The sequence below is a fragment of the Nyctibius grandis genome, chromosome 5 (assembly GCF_013368605.1).
Source record: "Nyctibius grandis isolate bNycGra1 chromosome 5, bNycGra1.pri, whole genome shotgun sequence".
NCBI classification, from domain to species: domain Eukaryota; kingdom Metazoa; phylum Chordata; class Aves; order Nyctibiiformes; family Nyctibiidae; genus Nyctibius; species Nyctibius grandis.
Genome location: NC_090662.1, coordinates 86,992,232 through 87,011,036, shown reverse-complemented (window position 1 = coordinate 87,011,036; position 18,805 = coordinate 86,992,232).

Here is an 18,805-nt window from a genome sequence, read left to right as displayed (position 1 = left end):
TGCTTTCCTTAGATACTGAATTACATCTTCAGCCAGTATACAGAAATTCTGTTTCACTGACATCAGCCTTGTCCTGTTACTGTTAACTTTCAGAGGCTTAAGGTTCAGCCCACTGTATTTGTCCAGCCCTCAATTTAACAAGGGCTTTTCTTCTTTTAAAATTCACTTGAGTGTTGGTATGAAGACACTTTGGAAAGAAGGGCTTCTGAGAGACCTTGTTTAGTCTACTGACAAATTAATTCTCTTTTTAAGGGAGTCTTGCAATTTTTAATTATGGTATTTCCACGAAGTTCTTGAAGTACTAGTTTTATGCATTTTCTTACTTTTCAAGAAGGAAGGAGTAGTTACAGCTCAACCACAGAACCTGACACATTTGTTTAAAAATATATATCATAAGATTTCTGTAATCCAAATCCACATTCAATCAGTGTAAAATGAGTTTTCTAGTTTGTTTGCATTGCTGGTGATGTGTGACAGAAGCACAGATTTGCTTAAGTTGTAAATGAAATCCATCTCTAAAAGTATAGGTGACAAGCCAGTGTTAGATTTAATTCCCATCGCATGAGTCACTTTATTTTCATGTCTCTTTACACTTGATTGGGCACACTGATATTTTAAATGCATTACAAATTTAATCAAAGGCATCAAATAAGATACACAATGTTGAAATTACATCCAAGAAAACATCTGGGTCTATGGAGTGAGAATTATTCTTGCATAAAAAATAGAGATTCTATATTTTACTGGATTAATGGAATAAACAAAGGCATATTGAAACTCCTCAGAAGTTTATATGGAAGGTCAACTCATGGCATTTCCAGATTGCAAACTAATGCATTGATCTTGAATAGACTTTGTTTGAATAGCTTCAAGGATGACTCTATTGGACTTTTTCCTGTGCAGTCTGTTGAGAGTGGCCAGACGAGATCAAGAGGACTAATCCCATGTGCAAACTCATTGAGATTTGTAAGTGTTATCAGGTTTGAGGGGTTAAAGGTTCAGCCTTGCAAATTTCACTCACACAGATATGTCTATCACCCTTTGAAGAACTATAGCTTAGAAAGGAACAAGCTCTTGAAGTGAGGTTGATAACATGGCTATTGCTGTCAAGATAGAATCCCCTGAAGGTACCTGAAGCTATGTTCTTTAGCTTCCTGTATAGTATATAATCCTCTTCATGTTTATAAAATGTACTCTCTTCTCTTGAAACCAATCTCCAAAGCATTATTTAATTTTCTCTCCAGATTTGCTCCATATGGAAAACATGCCAGACTATGATAACGGCAAGAAAAATCAGAAGAGATATAAGTTGAAAATTCTGTTCAGCTGACCAGATAGTTCAGAAATGGCCTTCTCCACAGTCCACTCTGTATTATGGATTGATTTTTTTCAACCATTTAGACTTAAGTAGAGACTGAAGACATTAAAATCAATCAGAGCAGCATAACAAATATATATAATTTTCTTTCTTACTATGCGTGGAATCTACACAGTTACATTTACGTATTAGAATACCATTAGAACAAAAGTTGTAAGTTGGAAGCATCACAAATCTCATCTTTGACCTTGTTTAATGAAATCTCAGGTGTGCAGTGCATGTTAAAAGAAACAGATTGACAAGTTTATATAAAACAAAAGGTGGTAAAATTAATTGCAGCTGACCTCACAAAAATTTCTATTCATTGCTTATGAAACAGGTTATCACACTGAAAGCGAGGTATATTAAACTTAAATATTTCTGAGCAACTTCTTGAACTTTACTAAAAAACACATACTCTATCTGTCAATATGTCTGACCAGGGCTGTCTTAAATTCTTGCACTAGAGGCCTTTTCTTGATTTGTCTTTTTCATTATTTTGGAAATAATTTACACTATCTCAGCTTAGGTGTCAATATTTAAGTGTAAATAAGGAAACAAATAGTAAGTATTGAACTGGTATAAATCAGTAGTAAGATGTTTCCCGTCCCATATTCCCTTACTCTACAAACTTTATTGTTGCAATTTGCATCATGGGCGGTCTCAGTGAATGCCTGTGCTGTCCCTTAGTCATAGACGACTCCAGGGATACTTTAGGATAGAACAAACAGAAATGCCCAGGTCTTAAGATGACGTACATGAAACGGTTGCTACTCAGGAGCTGATAATCTGGAGCTCCTGTTTCCCCTTTCTTTTATTATTAGAATTGGGTTCGTGGAAGTTGAAAGAATGAAAAATTTTGTTAAATGGAAAGTTATTCCTGCAGAAGAATCAGGCAAGCAATGACGTACTTCTCTACAATGTGCTATTGAAAACAGATTACAGGAACTGAAACCAATTATGAAATCCCGGATGAAGAAATAAGGACAGTTATTCTATAAATTCATGATTTCTTTACCATCTTTCATGTAGCAGTCTCTGAGTTGCCTTGCTCTAGCCTAAGCTGGAAGATACATTTTGAAACAGGTCAGTCCTTCATTTAATTTGATGTAACAATATTCAAACTTATTGAGTTCAGCCCTGACTGTACAGAAGGTATAATTTTAAAAGTTGCTCATTACTTTAGCTTGATTTGTTTTGCACAGAAGAGCAAACCGAGAAAAATCCAAGGATCAGTTTTCCATCAGGTCTGGAGTATTGTCTTTTTTTGTCTTTTTTTGTCTTTTTTTTTTTTTTTTTTTTTTTAAACTCAGACATGAATGAGAGGCTTCTCTGAGTATTTCAACAAAGTGCCCAAAAGCTGGAAAGTATTTGAAAACCAGAGATTTGAAAAACTTATAAACAAGTTCCACCTCCTGCTGCTCTCATCTGCCACAAAGACTGAGGGCCAACATTTTGCCTTTTTTCTTCTTAGGTTAAGAAAAAAAGTTGACAACTACATTCTTCATATATAAGTCTGGAAGGAAATTGGCCTGAATGAATTAAATTGAACAGATGTGTCACCTTCTACTATGCAGGTAAAATAAATAGCTGTGTTTTGTGAAAGCGGTATCAAATTACCAACTACACAATGCCAAAATACCCTTATAGAAATTAGCGGGTTCATAGCACCCATGGTAAGCTCAGTAGCTGTAAATCTCACTCTTTCTATGGTTGTGTGCTGACTTCATGACCCTTCGATACTGAACAGTTTATGAGCTCTGTCTTTGTTTGGGTTATGAATATCTTCCAAATCTTGAGATATTTATTTAGTTTAATTTAGTCTCTAATAATCAGATTGATATGAAACAATGTAAAAAAAAAAAAGCTGTTGTTTTCACTGTAGGAAGAAAGTGAGTATAATCAGATTTATTTGTTCGGGTTTCTGTTTATTTTCCTGTTCTGTAGAGGATTTTTTGGTGGAGGAATTTTGCTTTTAAAACAGGAGAAGTCAGAAGCCATCCCTGTATCTACTTTAGAGAGAGATGAACAATGATAAATGGATTCATTGAAGTCTGGTTAAGGACCTGGTTAAAATTTTGGCTTTCTCTAAGAGTAGGGAATGTGTTCTATTACTCACTTTCTTGGATTAGATCTAACAAATCTGTCAAAGCAGAAAATACAAGTTATTTCCTTCTTGCATTTGTAATACAGGCTTTTCTAAAGCTCATACTGAATTTGTGCCTCAGAAGACTTTCTTGCTAGAGTTGCAGTATTTAGGGTGATAGGAAAAACCTAAAGTCCTGGCTGTTTCTGGAAATGTAAGCATCTCATTGCATATTTTTTTTTCGTTTAGTTTAGGTGTGGCAGTCTTAGGGCACAGGGAAAATTCCATCTTGGTTAATTATCTTGGTCTTCCAATTGTCTGCAGTTAGACACAGTCATTTCCTTTTCTTCCAGCCCTGTTTCTCACTGTGGTGTTTATATGAGATGTTAAACAGCTGCTTTCTTAAGAACCAGAGGTGGATATATTTACAACACAGGTAGAGTAATTCCTATGAATGCTCTGTACTCTAGAAGGGTTGTTTTTTGTTTTTTTTTTTTCAACCCAGAAAACCTTAAAATAGTCCATAAGGATTTGTGACAAAATTCAACATCCTTTTGGGAAAGATGTAAACACATTTCAGTCAGTCATGTTGAAAAAATGACCTTCAAAAGAAGGGGAAAGGCTCATTTAATAAACAGAAATTACTTTGACACCTTTTGTTCTGAAAACTATGGAAGTTAAGAGTGTTGCTGCTCTACGCTGTGCCTTACCGAAATGGGAGGAGCTGACTATGGACCTTGTTAAAGTATCAGTGTAGAGTCAGGCATTTTGGAGTGATCTATAATAGATGTAAGTAGGTTGTATACAATTGGGAATATGCATTCTGTGCAAGTCTGTACTCATTGTTACAGCGTGACCTAGCTTTGACTCTGCATAGTCAATTAAAAGAAGAGCTAAGTCAAGTGAAAAAGGCTGTATCTGTGCATGGAGAAACTATCCATTCCTTCATTGTAGATTTTAAAATACTGACAGTAAGTGAGGTTTTAAAAAAAATTTATTAAGCCTGCAAAATGAAGAATCTATGAAGTAATTCCCTGCCTGCACACCTTTGTCTACACAGTTTTAATTCAGTCTTTTTGCCATATATAAGGCCATTTTTATTTATGATTCTATATGATTTTTCTGATAGGACCCCTGCTTCATTTGGTGCACAAGATAGATAGTGCTCATCTAGTAATCTTGTATTAATTTCATTGTTTGGCCCAAGGCCTTTTGTACCCTATTAATAAAACCCTGTCTGAAGAGAGAATTAATTATTTCTCCTTTTGCTTTTTTGGCAGTGCCCATCACTGAATGCCTGAGCACTGCATAGGCTTTCTTCTAGCTTCACACCAAACCCATGAGGTAAGAGGCTGACATGGTTCCCATTTTATACGCAGAAAAAATGAAGCCCGAGGCAGACTTGAGTTGAAATTGCAAACTAGTTTTTAACACAGGAAGCCTGTATTTTTTTCAGATTCCTGGCTGTTGTATCAGCATTTTATCATTTCAGTGACTAGCTCCTCACGTGAGTTGTAGCTAGGATTTCTGCAGAATCGTGTGTTTGACATCCATAAATCTAAAGCACAGTATTAATGGATGACCACTGCTAAAATTTATATTTTTAATGATTACTCAGCCTTTGACAGACACAGGCTTAAACACAGGTTTTGATCAGCTTTCACCTGCTACAAGAAAAAGGCTTTTACTTTTCTTCCTGCAGAACTCTGTTTTAATACCGGACCCAGCCAAGAAACAATGTTCCAAATAAATGAATATTTTCTTGAGCTTCAGGAATTTTTTTCATTCAAATCCAAGCTGACACATCTTCCCTCCACTTTTTCCCCTAGCACCCAACAACTGCATTTTTTGCCCATCCAAAACTCAGTAATATTTCATTTCAGAAAGCAGAGGCTGTTTCCACAGCACAAACAGTTCAGTGTTTCAGAAGCAAATTATATTCTGCTCTTTCCCTGGTGCTCAGACTGAGGGATTATTGAAACACCAGAAATTCTTTCTCCTCAGTGGTCTACTCAATCACATAGAAAGCATAGTCTTCCTGGCCAGCCCTGGTGTCTTTTCTCCACTTTGTCCTAGCTGTCTCTGATCCTTGCCCAATCCTTTCTTTTCCTGCTCTGAAATCTCTTTTCTGTGTTGCATTCAGTGAAATGGCTGCTTGCTCACAGAGCTGGAAGGTGGGGGAATGGAGAGCATGGGGGACAACCTTCACACTTGCCATTCAGGTCCCCATCCTCCAGCAGTGGGAAGTGCTGGTCATGTGCTCAGTACCGACATCTTTGGGAGAATTTTCACTGCAAAATTCAAGACAATTCTTCTGAGTATGTGCAAACTGTTTTTTCAAGTGCTTTTAACATGTTTGAATTAGAGCTCAGTTCAAGGGGATGAAACAGTGTGCCTTCCTGACATAAGACCACTTCCTTCCAGATGTTAATCTCAGTGTTTCAAAATTTTATGAGTGCTTCAAAACACTAAAATTACCTGAAAAATTGTTACCTGATTTGTTTTTTTTTTTAAACAGATGGGGAGTGGAGGGAGTCAAGTAACAACAGATATTTCTCTGTGCTTAGAGATGACCAAACCATTTTGGCTGAAAATGTCCAAACAAACTCAGCCTGAGGCATGTCCTGAGCATGGGGAACTTAGTCTCAGTGGCTTCAGTTCTTTATGACTTTACTGGACTTCAAACAAGATTGTATAAATCAGAAGTATTATGCAATCTTAATAATAAGCTATGTTACCAGTCTGCTCACAACAAACCAGTCAGCATAACTGAAATTCCTAGGTATACTGTGGTTATTAAAAATGAATTTTCTGTGACTTGCTGCTGGCCTTCCAGCACGTCACAAACGTATATAAAAAAAAAATTACACTTTCGCTCTTTAAACTTAATCTGATTTTCTGCAACTTTCCCCAAACCATAGTGCATCATGTATTTTCTTACTCCACCCCTATAAATGATCCCTTTCCTTTAAATTATGGTCTCTGTAAACTTGATGTTAGAGAAGATGAAACTATCAGAGAATAATTTTTCACCCAAATGAGACAACTTTGTTCTGGTTGTATAAGTCATCTGGGAAAAATGGCCCTAGTGACTACTGAGAATAATTCAGGAATATAATCTATAGATTTTACTATCTACAGGTATCAGTATCTAGTACTTTTTTTTTTTCCCTGAGGTGCAGATGTAATTCCCAAATAAAGCAGCTGTTGAGATGAAGTTTGTATTCTGAAGCAAGTTTATGAATTAGCCAAAACAGGCCTCAGGCCCAGATATTAAAAGCAAACTCAACTGAAATAATGTCTGCGCCAGTAGTAACAGGGCCTGGTTTTATCTTGATGTTATTAACATGTAACTCAAAATGGTACTGAGTTGATCTTGTGGTACCCAATGACTGTTTACTTACCTTGATATCAGTGGTGTATTTATCCTACAGATAAATGACGGCAGAGTTAATCTGGATTAAAACAGCAGTGAAACAAGCTTATTGGAATTTAAGTAAGTAAACAGCTGAATTCAAGTTCAGATTCTCCTACAGGCTTGAGTTTCTACCGAGAGCTAAGTTTAAAAGACAAATTTCACTGCTGTTTAAAATTGAGGTAGCCAACCTAGGTTAAGCACCCACAAAGACAGACGTTCCTCCAGCAAAGACAGGATATGAAGCATATTCCCGTACAGTATGATGGAAGTCTTGGAAAACTATTCATTTTGAGAATTGATGAAAGAAGTTGCCATGACTCACAGTCTCCTCAGAAGCTATCAGAAAAATATGGTTTCAGCCCTGAACACTGTAGGCTGTCGCTTTGTCTCAGCTGCTGTGTTTCGTTTTCTTGTTTTCTACTGTTCCCAGGGGCTATCACAGCCTTTCTTTTTTCTCTGTCTTCTGTTTAGTAGATATATTCTGGGACTTTCCTTGAACATACCTGCTGTAATAAAAGTGTTCAAAGCAACTTTGGGAAACTTTGATGTGGCCATTTTTCAGTTAATTATGTTAACAGATGCTGAGCTTTATAAATTCATTATCAGGAACCTATCTTATTTTCCTAAAGTGTCAAATCCAGTGAGGCATCTCTGAAAATCAAGACATATGAAATGAGTTTCAGGCTCTGTCACTGATCTGCTGTGAGACTGAGCCAGGCGTCTTCTGTCTCAGTTCTCTCGCTTTCAAAATGTGGAAAACACTATTTTACCCAGATGTGTTAAAGTACCTGGAAATCTAGATGCAAAGTATCATACTCATGATAAAATGTCCCTTACTGTGTAGCAAAGAAGTACATGTTGCAATGATTTATGGTTTATAAACAATTCTGAAATCTCTGCAAGGTCCTGTTTGTAGTACTGGGAATCTATTATTACTACATGCTTTTTCTTTTTGATGCAGGCCATATTTTGCTATGAGTTTTGCTGACATCTCCCATGTGCTGGAAGACAGTTAGAGCATGTCTCTCTTTTATAGTTAGGTCCTGAAATCCACTGCATATGAATCAAAATAAAGAAATGAAGCTACTGTTGCAAAAAAAAAACACAACCCAAAAAATAAACAAAAACAAACCAGCCTTTATATCATAGATTGATGAGATTCTCAACCAACGTAGAATAACATTTTGTAAAATTACTTCCTTCTAGGTGATGACAGATTTCAGGGATTAAAAGTAAATACAAGGTGTATAATTCCATTTCCAGTCTTGCAATTCGTCCCATAATAATAGACTGATTACTCTTTTCATTTTAAGCTTCTTGGCCTATTTCTGAGTGGTGCTGAATATCCACTGCTTCCGAGGAAATCAGTTGTGCATGCTCATTACCTCTCTGAACTAAACGTCTAGAGCACAAAGCTTTGTGATGTAGTCATGGATTAAGTATAAATTACAACAGCAAGTATAATGAGTTGGTCTATGCATTTTGTTTTATTCTAATTAAGGTAATTTGAACAATTTTTATGACTGTTCATTTAATGCAGACTTCTCTGTTAAAGTAGCTGTACCACCAATCATTGTCTATACAATAGAGCAGAACAGCAATGACTAAATTTTATTCTATTCCTGGGTGTTTTCAGAATTGACACAAGCAGATGAAGTCTATTGCATTAGGCCTGAATTGAGTTCTTTCTCATTTGTGGTTCTTCTGGGTCAATCTCTTCAGAAGGGAAGAAACTTTTTATGTTAAGATGTTTCCTCACATCCTACCCTGTGTGGAGTATTGTGAGACATTAGCTGTAAATTGATGATAAAAGGAGATTTTATGGTAACGGGTAGCAAGCTATTGTCATGCAAGACAGTTTGGTTTACCAAGAGTTAGTACTATTTCATATCCAAAGGCTTGACTTGATCCCTTCCAGAATTGGGTCTGAGTTGCAAAGTTTTTAACTTCAGAGTTGAACTTCACTTAGAGTATAGCATACCTGGATACCACATATGTTATGTAATACCCTCTTTGTTTTGTTTAAATCTGGTCTAAGTTTTGGACTTTTTTAGAAGCAGATAAAATCAAGCAAGTTCTGCATAGATTTATTTTTCATAGCTTGGGCAAATGCCCTGCTGCACGTATTATGGCTGCTGAGCTATATTGCATTGGAAGCTTTAGAAAACCACTGGAAAAGTCAACTGAACTCATCACTGTTTCTTTGTAGGTAACACTGATGTACATGGTAATTCAAACAGTTTACTGTCTACATTAGAAAATAAAATATTTCTCTGCACATAATTAGATATCATCTTTCCTGTATGAGTAACTTGAGAGTTAATTTAAAATAATGGAAAATCAATTCTGTGAGGGGAAATAAGATCATCTATCCTTTCAAAAAAACAACTGGAGGAAAGGTATTTCTGTTCTAAAGTGTCATATGTTCTTTGATGACAGAACTATCAAAAACATTTTTAAGGTCTTGGGTTTGTTATTTTTTCTAGTTATCTGTTAAGAACCTTGATATTTTTCCTAGAATTTAATTAATTTCTGCACAGAGAGCAAGGCAGGACTGCTAGAAATTCAGGTGAGCAAGGCACAAGTGAAGGACCTCTAGAACTGCTTCACTCTTTAAGCAGAAAAAATTTACAGCCAGCCACAAACTGGAGCTGTTGAGAGACAGCGAAATGTATATGAAAATGATGACCTCGAGTGCCTTCTGCCATTTAGGGTTAACCATTTGGACAATCTGGTGTGCCCGCAATTGAACTAGAAGCCTGGCCAAATTTCAAATCTATGTCCCAGTTTACAGTTTCATTTAAGTCTATAAACAAAGAGCCAAACCTGTGGCTCACCTGTAACTTCTAACAGAGACCACTGTGGCTCTTTTGTGGATCTTTTTTGGAACTTTGCACTGTTCCACGGCTGTGTTCCTTTGTTGGTTGTGGGGAGCTCTATGGAGGTGCTTTGAAAAATTGAGTTCAGTTGGAAAGAGTGCTAAAGGCCATGAATTCTCACTCTTTTTCCCAAGACTGGCCAAATTCTTTTCCAGGATGCAGAAAACTGTATAATTTCTTGTAGCAAGAAGTGGTAGTACTCTCTAGATTATGAATATCTTTACTTCCTTTATAGAGTAAGTTTAGCAGAGCTGCAGTAAGAGCTCCCCAATGGTACATATTAAGGAAGGAGCCTCCCTCTAGCTGAGTCTGTGGGAGCTGCACTAGCCTCTGGTCTGCTGCAGACAGTTATTTGCACATCTGACATGCCATTAAAATGCCATTGAACATATTTTATATATATTGGAGCTTTTTATTGCTATCATAACTTCACATAGAATGAATGAATGTAGTTGTGATCCTAGCTGGAGTTGAACTCATTTAGTTGAAGTAGTGTATCCCGCAGCTTTCATTGTTTTCAGCTTTGGAAATTCAGAGCATCCATTTGGTGCCCAAAACCTGAGGATACCTCTTGCAGTGATACTTGCTTAGACTGGTGGATGCACTGTGTTAGCTGTGTGCTGTTCTTCCATGCATCTGCACTTGTGGACATCACTGGATTCACAGTATGCTATCCATGATGCTGCAATCCGGGCTCATGCATCAGCAGGTTGATGCATGTGTAGAGACGCTTCACTACTCTTACTATAACACTTTCATGGGACTGATAATTGTTGTTAATGGTGAATTACATGAAGGGAACAGTACAAGTTCAGTCTCCACTGCATCTGCTGTACAATGATGGCCTAGATTAAAATGTGTAATAGCACATGGCCGACACTAGCTATCTTGTGTTTTGTCAGTGTATGTATTTGCAAAATAGCAGGAAAATCTCCTGCTGTGGACTAATATGCTGAATCAATGGTGGCTATTGAACTTTCACTGAATATTAACTTCTACTGTGCTTTGCAAACATACTTAGCAAAAGATGATCATGCCAGCCAGAGCTATTGATTGTAATGTAGATCTGTTACTGCCTACCATTGCTAGTCTTCCTGTAGAGAATGCCAAGCTAATGCTCTGATATGCTTTTCAGTGTCATGGTGATGAGGACCTGTGTACTGTTCTTTGTCTGATGGCAAGTGGTTTCATTTGCTTTTCAGGACAAGGCCATCTTTTCCTGCTGGTGGTAACTGTTAGCAACTTACTATAGAATCTGTTTGCTGTTGTGCTTTTTTTTGTTTGAACTATTCTACAGTGCTGATTAGATTAAGGGTCAAATGTAGCAGTTTCTTGCCATAAACTCTAGAGTGAGCCTTTCTCATATCAATTGGATTATTTGTATGTAACTCGTGGATGAACTGGATCCTGTACTCTTGCTCAAGAGAGAAGTCAAAAGGTCGAAGTCCACCTAAAGATTCATGTTATCAGAAATGCAAATAAAGGAGATGGGAGTCACAAGGCTGAATGAAGGATGATAGGTCAGCATCTTGGGCACTCCTAGATAATGGTATGTGGAAATCCTGGAGGACACTTTCAGACACTGGATCTAAGGATATCATAAATCAGTTAACTCAGTAGATAGCGAGTTAAACTAGCAGCTCTTCACCGTGTGTGGGATCACAGCAATGTGAAGTTTTATTGAGCTATTTCTTGTGCTCCAGGCTGGAGGGGGCAGATGAAACATCCTGTATTTGTACCCAAGAAACTTGCTATGCAAATCCTGCACCCTTTTCCTGTGAAGTAGTTCCATTGACTGCAGTCCACTAATTTACATTTGAGCTTCACTGAGCATTCAATGTAATTGTTTCATGGCATTTTATGTCGAAGAGTATTAACTCTGCAATATTGTCGGTGCAATTAATTAATAAACTAGACTTAATCTTCATAATTTATTAATAGTAGACATCACATATTTCCTGATTATTTGACTTCTCAAAGTAGCTGTGGCTTGAAATGAGTAGATCTGCATTTTATTCAATTTGCAGAGATGTATTTGGAAAGAATACTTTTTAAATGACAGGGCACGTCAGTTATCTGCTTTACAATCCTCCACTTTAGTGTGATCATGACTATGAGGAGCAGTGAAGTAACCTTTGAAAGCTGGTTCACTTGGACAGTTTGTAGGAAATGGCTTAGTGTCAATAAGCATTATACATCTGATAAGAGCCTGTGACATGAAATATATGCAAAAGTGAAATGAACTGGTGTTCCTACTGATCATGACGTACAAAGTCAGTGCAAACTACCAAAATATTGGATTGCAAAACAAAACGCTCTTGGCAGTAAAAGTCCAAACTCAGTACAGCTTGATCATTATAGAGAAGAATAGAGCTGTGCAATAAAATTAACACTGAGTTTGAAGTCAGTTTCTAAGAAAGGGTTACGAAATCTGAAAGAAGTATAAAAGCACTTTGTTGTTTTTTTTTTTAATGTTCTGAAATTCTCATTCCTGTGCCTTTTTATTTGTGCACTTCACCTCAGTGACAGTAGCAGCTGAGGAAGGAAGTCCAGCTGAAGCCCAAAGGATTAATGAAAGGGAGGGAGGGGCAATTCCCATTTCTTTTTGAGTGTGTTCTCAACACTAGTGGTGAATGTGAAAGCGATAAAGACTGAGAAGCTAAGAAGCTGGACTTGAGAGAAAGAGCTACTTCCCATAAGAACAGTAAACAGAGGCAGGTAGTCAGTGAAACTGCTGGAAGCAAAGACTAGAATAGAAGTAAGTTAAAAAATCACCCACTTTTTTTTTTGTGAAGATACAGGATGATAAAAGCAGGACAGTGTACTTACAATTGGAAAAAGAAAAGAAATAAAAGCAAGCCAGAGTCTGTATCCTGTCCATAAATTTCATCTGTTCTTTCAGCCATTTTCTTAAGTGCTTTTAGCTCCAGTAAAACAATGGTCCAAAGGACTGAAGATTTTTCCATATTGGTGGAAACTTCAGTACAGTTAAAAGAACTTCAGTATGAAGTTCTTACTGAATGACTCGTCATATTTGATCATTTCATTAGACCCCGAAAGAAAGGAAAAACTGTGAGTCTGCTTGTCTTCTCCTTTCTAATCCCCTAAAACAGGTGGAGATTTTGCTACTTATCTAGCTCTACAAAAGATGGTGGCCATATCACGCTTCAATGGGCAACCTGAAACTGTGATTTATGCTCTCAGTTATATAAGTAAAAGGAACCTGCAGTACTGCTATTCCTCTAGCTCCTAGATGCTTCCTGCTTTCCTACTGGCTGCTATAAATGGGGCTGGGGTGGAAAACTTGACTAGTAGTGATTGTCCACATAGCTGAAGAGACTGCAACTACAAAACAAGAGAGTGGCAGGCCTAGCTACGCCTGGGACACACAGCAGAGGAGCTCCCTTGGCTTAGGAGCATGGGAGGGGTTTGTTCATCCCAGAGGCACTCCTCTACTGAGAAAGCACTGCAGTCAACATCCTGAATGGTGGTGTTCACCTTTTGTTAGCAAATATACATTAATTTCAATGGCAGTGTGTCCCAATGCCCCCAGTGTGTTGGTCCACATAAATGACAACTGATAGGATTACCCTACAACCCTGTATGGCACAAGCCTGATGTAGTGGCTTAAATAGGTCCAACCTAGCTAATGGCCCAGGGTGGAATTTGTTCCTTTTTACCCTAGAGTGTTACATGTCAAAAGGACATAAAAAAGGAAATAAAGCACAGGAAAACCAAATAAACTTAATTCCCAACTCTCTTTAGCCATAGTTGCAGCGATCCTTGCACAGTAACTTTAACTGGTTTCCTTGTGCCTGCAGGTGTGTTACCTCTCCCATTTACTCTTTAAGAATGACAAGTTGAGTTGACTTTGCTGAGAGATGGACTCCCAGTTCCAGGAAGGAGGCTTGATGTTCTCCCAGACCAAAGGTTAAGGCTCTAATCCATCCCCTGGAGCTAAAACAAGACAATGATAAAACTTTCCCACTCCTTACAGAACATAATTGTTGTCAGAATATTTTGAAATGCGTAAAGGTTACAGTTAAAAGTTTCCATTCACACATCTTCCCTATTGGCTTGGCTGCTGCCATTGTTCTGATTTTAAGAGTACAAAGATTATGTAGAAACATCTTATTTGTCATGACACTAAAGAACTACTGCTATTCACAGCTTGGGTAAACACCATCCTCCTCCTCATCCTTGCCATGGTTATAGCAGTTACTGCATTTGGACTCACTGCCAATCCTTCATCAAGATCTATCCAGGGCCGCTATAAGTGCCCCATCTACCCAACAAAGGGCAAACATTGTATGATAAATGTTCATCTGGGGTTCCCTTTGTTTGTTACTTGGACTGAAAAACAGATTTATAAGGCCAGTTTAAAGAAATTATAGAAGAAATTACTTTCTTCTTACATGGCATCTAAACATTGTTCCAAGCATCGCTAGACTACAGTTTTATGTGAGAACTTTTCTTTCTTGTTCCTCTCTTCAGGTTTTGCTGTCTTTTATAGTATGGGATGAAGGATACTGAAGAAGTTCTTGGTTAGCTTAGCTGAATCAAAATCAAGTGTGGTTTGGCCACGTTCCTTTTAGGACCCCATTATCATAATGTTTCTGGCCATTTTATGTAGCTAAATTACTCTGTGGTTTGAGCGGTGAGGAAAGAGTCCTGATGTGTTTGTACTGTCAAACTTTTCAACACGATACTGTATATTTCTCATAAGAGCACACTTGGAAACAAAAATCCCTTATTGCCACGTGGCTAGACTTCAGGCAACTCTTCACAAGAGCAGGCACCTTAACAGAGCTGGAGCTGAAGTTTTTGTCTTCTTGTAGAATTGAATGCAGCCTCACAGCATGATTCTATTGAAAGAATAGACTATACAGCTATTGGTTGTTTATACAAGAAGATAGAACTATGTAGTACAAGTCAACCTAGAGTGAGCAAGGCTGAGCTAAAATACGCCCATAACTTGCAGCACAAAAGCCTCTTCTCTCAATGCCTTCTTCAAGCAAAAGCCATAAAGTTCAATCCTGTAATGTTTACTGATGATTTAGTTCATGGATTATCCAGCCTGATTATTATTGAAATCAATGTGCTTGAAAAGTTCTTATGGCCTACTTCATCCACTGGTAACATAAGCAGATTTGTAATTAGCTGGACTGAACTTTTAAGGCTGTTTTCTATCCTATAGAATAAAACCTGTGAGCTAACCCCATTAGTCAGGCAGTTAAGTCTTTAGTGTATGGGAATTCAAATACATCGAGCGCAAGCTCCAGGGCCTGGGGCAGAAGTGAAATCCACAGTGAAGCTGCAGAAGAGTATCAAAGCTCCTGCATTCTCAGGCCTAAGCCCTGCCCAATAAGAAAATAGTAGTAGGAGATGGTGATCTACCAAGTAGCCTAATTAGTAGATCAGCAGTCTCCAAATTCCAGGACTTTGTGTATCAAAACCAAAATCGTACATTTGGCAAAGAACATGCTCATAACAAGCCAAAACTTTTGTTGCACTCCTTCCATGCACCCATCCTGGCCTTTTTCTGGATTTATTGGTTAATAAAGATGGAGCTTAATTTTAAACAGAAAAATGAGGGACAAAGTTTTAGAAAAATGTGTTGAGTTCTATTCTGTAGTTCTGACAAAGAAAAATCAGACCTTAATTTATCTTGGATTTTAGTGGGGTGTTTTGCTACTGGAACTGACTGACTCAGAGTCAGCCTTGCATCTTAGTGTAAAATTCCCTTTTAGGTATACTTCACCACTGTTTTTCAAGGAAGTGTTTTAAATACTGTGAAGTTTAGTTAAAATAATGGAAAATTTTAATATCTGTCAGTATGCAAAGGATATTTGTAGCTGTATTGGTCCAAGAACAAGAATTGTCAATTTAAGACGGCACAGATAACATGATATCTTTTATTGAACTAAGAATAATTAACCTAATCTTTATATAATAATACATCCAGAAGAGGAACTTGTGGGCCCTCAAGCTTGAATGTTCTAAAATATGCTTGTTCCACTAAGAAGTATCACATTATCTACCTTGTCTACTTAAACACATGTTCAAAATGATGGATTAGTGGCTATTTTGGGTGCATTTTTTCTGTGCTGTTATCTTGAGTCTCATTTAACTTGCGCAACTGTTTTCAAAGTTATAAACATGTACACTTTATAGGCCAAACTGAATCATGATCTCTTTTCTGTCTTTGCTTTAGTCACACTTTCAAAAGAAGTATAGTTTACACAGTTAAAGTGTTGCATGAATGTACTCTTCATTTATTTTTATTATATTTCACTTGATTTTTGTCAGCAAGATAAAATACTTTCAAGAAATGAGCACAGCTTTTAATGAATTTTATGCAGGAAAACCAGGTAAAAAGTAGCTAAGAGCCTCTCTAAAGTGATTATTATTGGAGGTGTGATATCTGTGGAGATATATGACAGTCATTTTGGTATAGAGGAAAAATTGTGTTAACAATAACTGCAATTATCAATCACTGCATGATAGATAACATTTGCAGATGCCAGCCCTTTAATTACAATCTTTTTAGTGCTTGCATCACTAGTTAGCTGAATCTGTAGAGGTATATAATAATAGATCTAGCCCACATAGCTTACTGTGATTGCACATGGTCTACAAGCCTGGTCCACATCAAATAGAAATTTAGGGCATGACAAAATTAGAGAGGCAGGAGTAAAACAGGAGTAACTATGACAGAAAGGAATCCTTTGTTCGTACTCTGATGTGTTTACACAGCAGTATTCCCAGGGACCAGGTCTTGGAGGGCAGTTAGATAGCACCATTAAAGGGAGTTAGATGCTTAAATGCAGTTACGGACCTTGTCCTTCATCCACAAGTAGTCTCACTGAAGTAAGAGGATAGTATTGCCTACTGAATAGAAATGTAATAAAAATAGCAGGTTCTCTCCCTGAAGACCTAGCTGACAAATGCGTGACATGCAGGTAAACACTTAATATTACCATTTGATAGGAATGAAAAGTAAAATAGAGGACTTGTTCACCTTAGCCAGTTTGAGTTCAGAGAGAGCTTGCACAAAGGATGCAAATCGGTCCCCATTGCACTAACAGGGAAATCCTAAGCAGAAATACCATTGCAATTTTTCTTAAGGTGTCACTGGGGGAGTAGTTTGAAACTGCTGCCAGGCCTCCCTTGGAGCACTTCTAGAATAGGGGCTGTCTAAGAGATGTGCTGCACCAGAGCATCCCCCCTGCCAAGCCTGACCACTTTGTGGGCTGTGGCATCTGGCTCTAGGCCTTCTGGAAGAATGAAGCTTGCAATGAGCTTTCGTCACTTCATGATCACAAAAGACACAATCCTGCTAAGTGAATGATAGAAGTCTGCAAGTTTCACTGAGGCCTTTATAAGGTGATTTGCTTTTTCGTCTGAGGATTTCAGAATGTTTTATAAATCTGAAGTCTCTTCTGAAAAACAGTGATAGGTTTTAAAAGCTCATTTCCTGATGAAGAAGAAGAAAAAATTACAAAGTCTGAGTATATACTGTGTTAACTAGGCTACCAACAGGTAGTTAGGGAAAGTCAGAAAATATGCAGATAGATTCCACTCCTCCCCTGCCTTTTTTCCAAATTTCAGTGAAAATGGTAGCTCACTCTCTGGAAACAACTCTGCTCCAAGAGCCTTGTATGTCTGGAGAGATTCAGCACTGTACACTCCTTTGCTTTTTGATAATGAAGTATTTCTTCTTATTTAAAAGTGTTTGAATAGCAAGAGATGTGTACCTCTATAACAGTACTTTCTGGTAAATTCTGCAGTCAATTAATCTTTGACACCCTCAGGAGGTCCTTCAAGTTTGTAATACGCAATGATCACAAGTACAGGAAACCAGCAGCAAAGATAAAACTAGGGGAAAAAAATCAGGAAGAATCCTAATGTTGCCACATATATCATAGGTCTGTTAAGCACCACAAGAGAGCTTGATTTAGAATTTAGCCAAACCCAAAATGAAGCTGAGATCAGGTATAGCATGAGTAAGTGGGATGTCCGCAATCGGCTGCAGTTCCTGTTCAGCTGTCAAAATGCTCCTAGTAGAGAAGCAGGAGCTTAACTGCTGAGCCAAGAAGCCAAGTTTGGGAGGTGTAAAGAAAAACAACAGCTGCCACAAAAGCACTAGTTTTGCAGTTATCATCTATACTGCTCACTTCTGGGCTTTAGATGAGGAATCTTTGGGGCACCCCTACATCTGTGGGAAGGGAGCAGACACTGCAGCTGGATTCCTGTTTGACGGCCTGAATGTGCACGTCTTCTGTGAGACTAGGGAAGGGAGTCTGTCTGTAAAAGCAGCTACTTCCACCTACATTTATTCTGGCTCCTTTCAGTTACCCATTCCTAGATAAATTCTTTCAAACACAGTGCCAAAACTGCAAGGTGCTGGTCAATTTTTGCAAGCTGCCTGAATGACTCACCTCATTTCTCAGATTACTGACAAAACAGGAAAAATAAAAAGCCTAGTGGGATTGAAAGCATTTGGCAAGCCTGTACTGTCACTTTTGTGAATCAGAATGGCTCATTTATGGTGTCTGTCTTCTTGTGTAGCAATTTTTTGATAGTGGCTGTCAAGATAAATGTATGGGGCTCTGTTAAATAAATGGCAGGGGCTCTGTTAAGTGCAAGGGGGTGTAGCAGCAGATAGGCCTACTGTGTCAGGGAGACAGAGTTGCTGCAGATGCTTTCCTGGTGATAATACTGTGGTGATTGTCAGGTATACAGACAGCATAGGAGATGAAGTATTTTGAACCATTTTGAAGTTTCTGGCTAAGGCTGTGGGTGTCCCCTGACATGATGGGATTTGGGAGAGAATCACAGAGAATGTGAGTATGGAGTATCAGAGGCTGGTGGATCCACTGGGAAGCCCCAATGTACCAGGGTACAAGAGCGTCTATTAATGCACCCAGAGACTCTGGAGCACCTACTGCACCCACTGTACCACCCCCTGACTTCAGAGCAACAACCACTGGGGATTCCCAGTCAATGTAGAGAAGCCACATTGTTTCTGTGGGATGTGAGTAGTGCTGTGAAGGGGCTTGTGA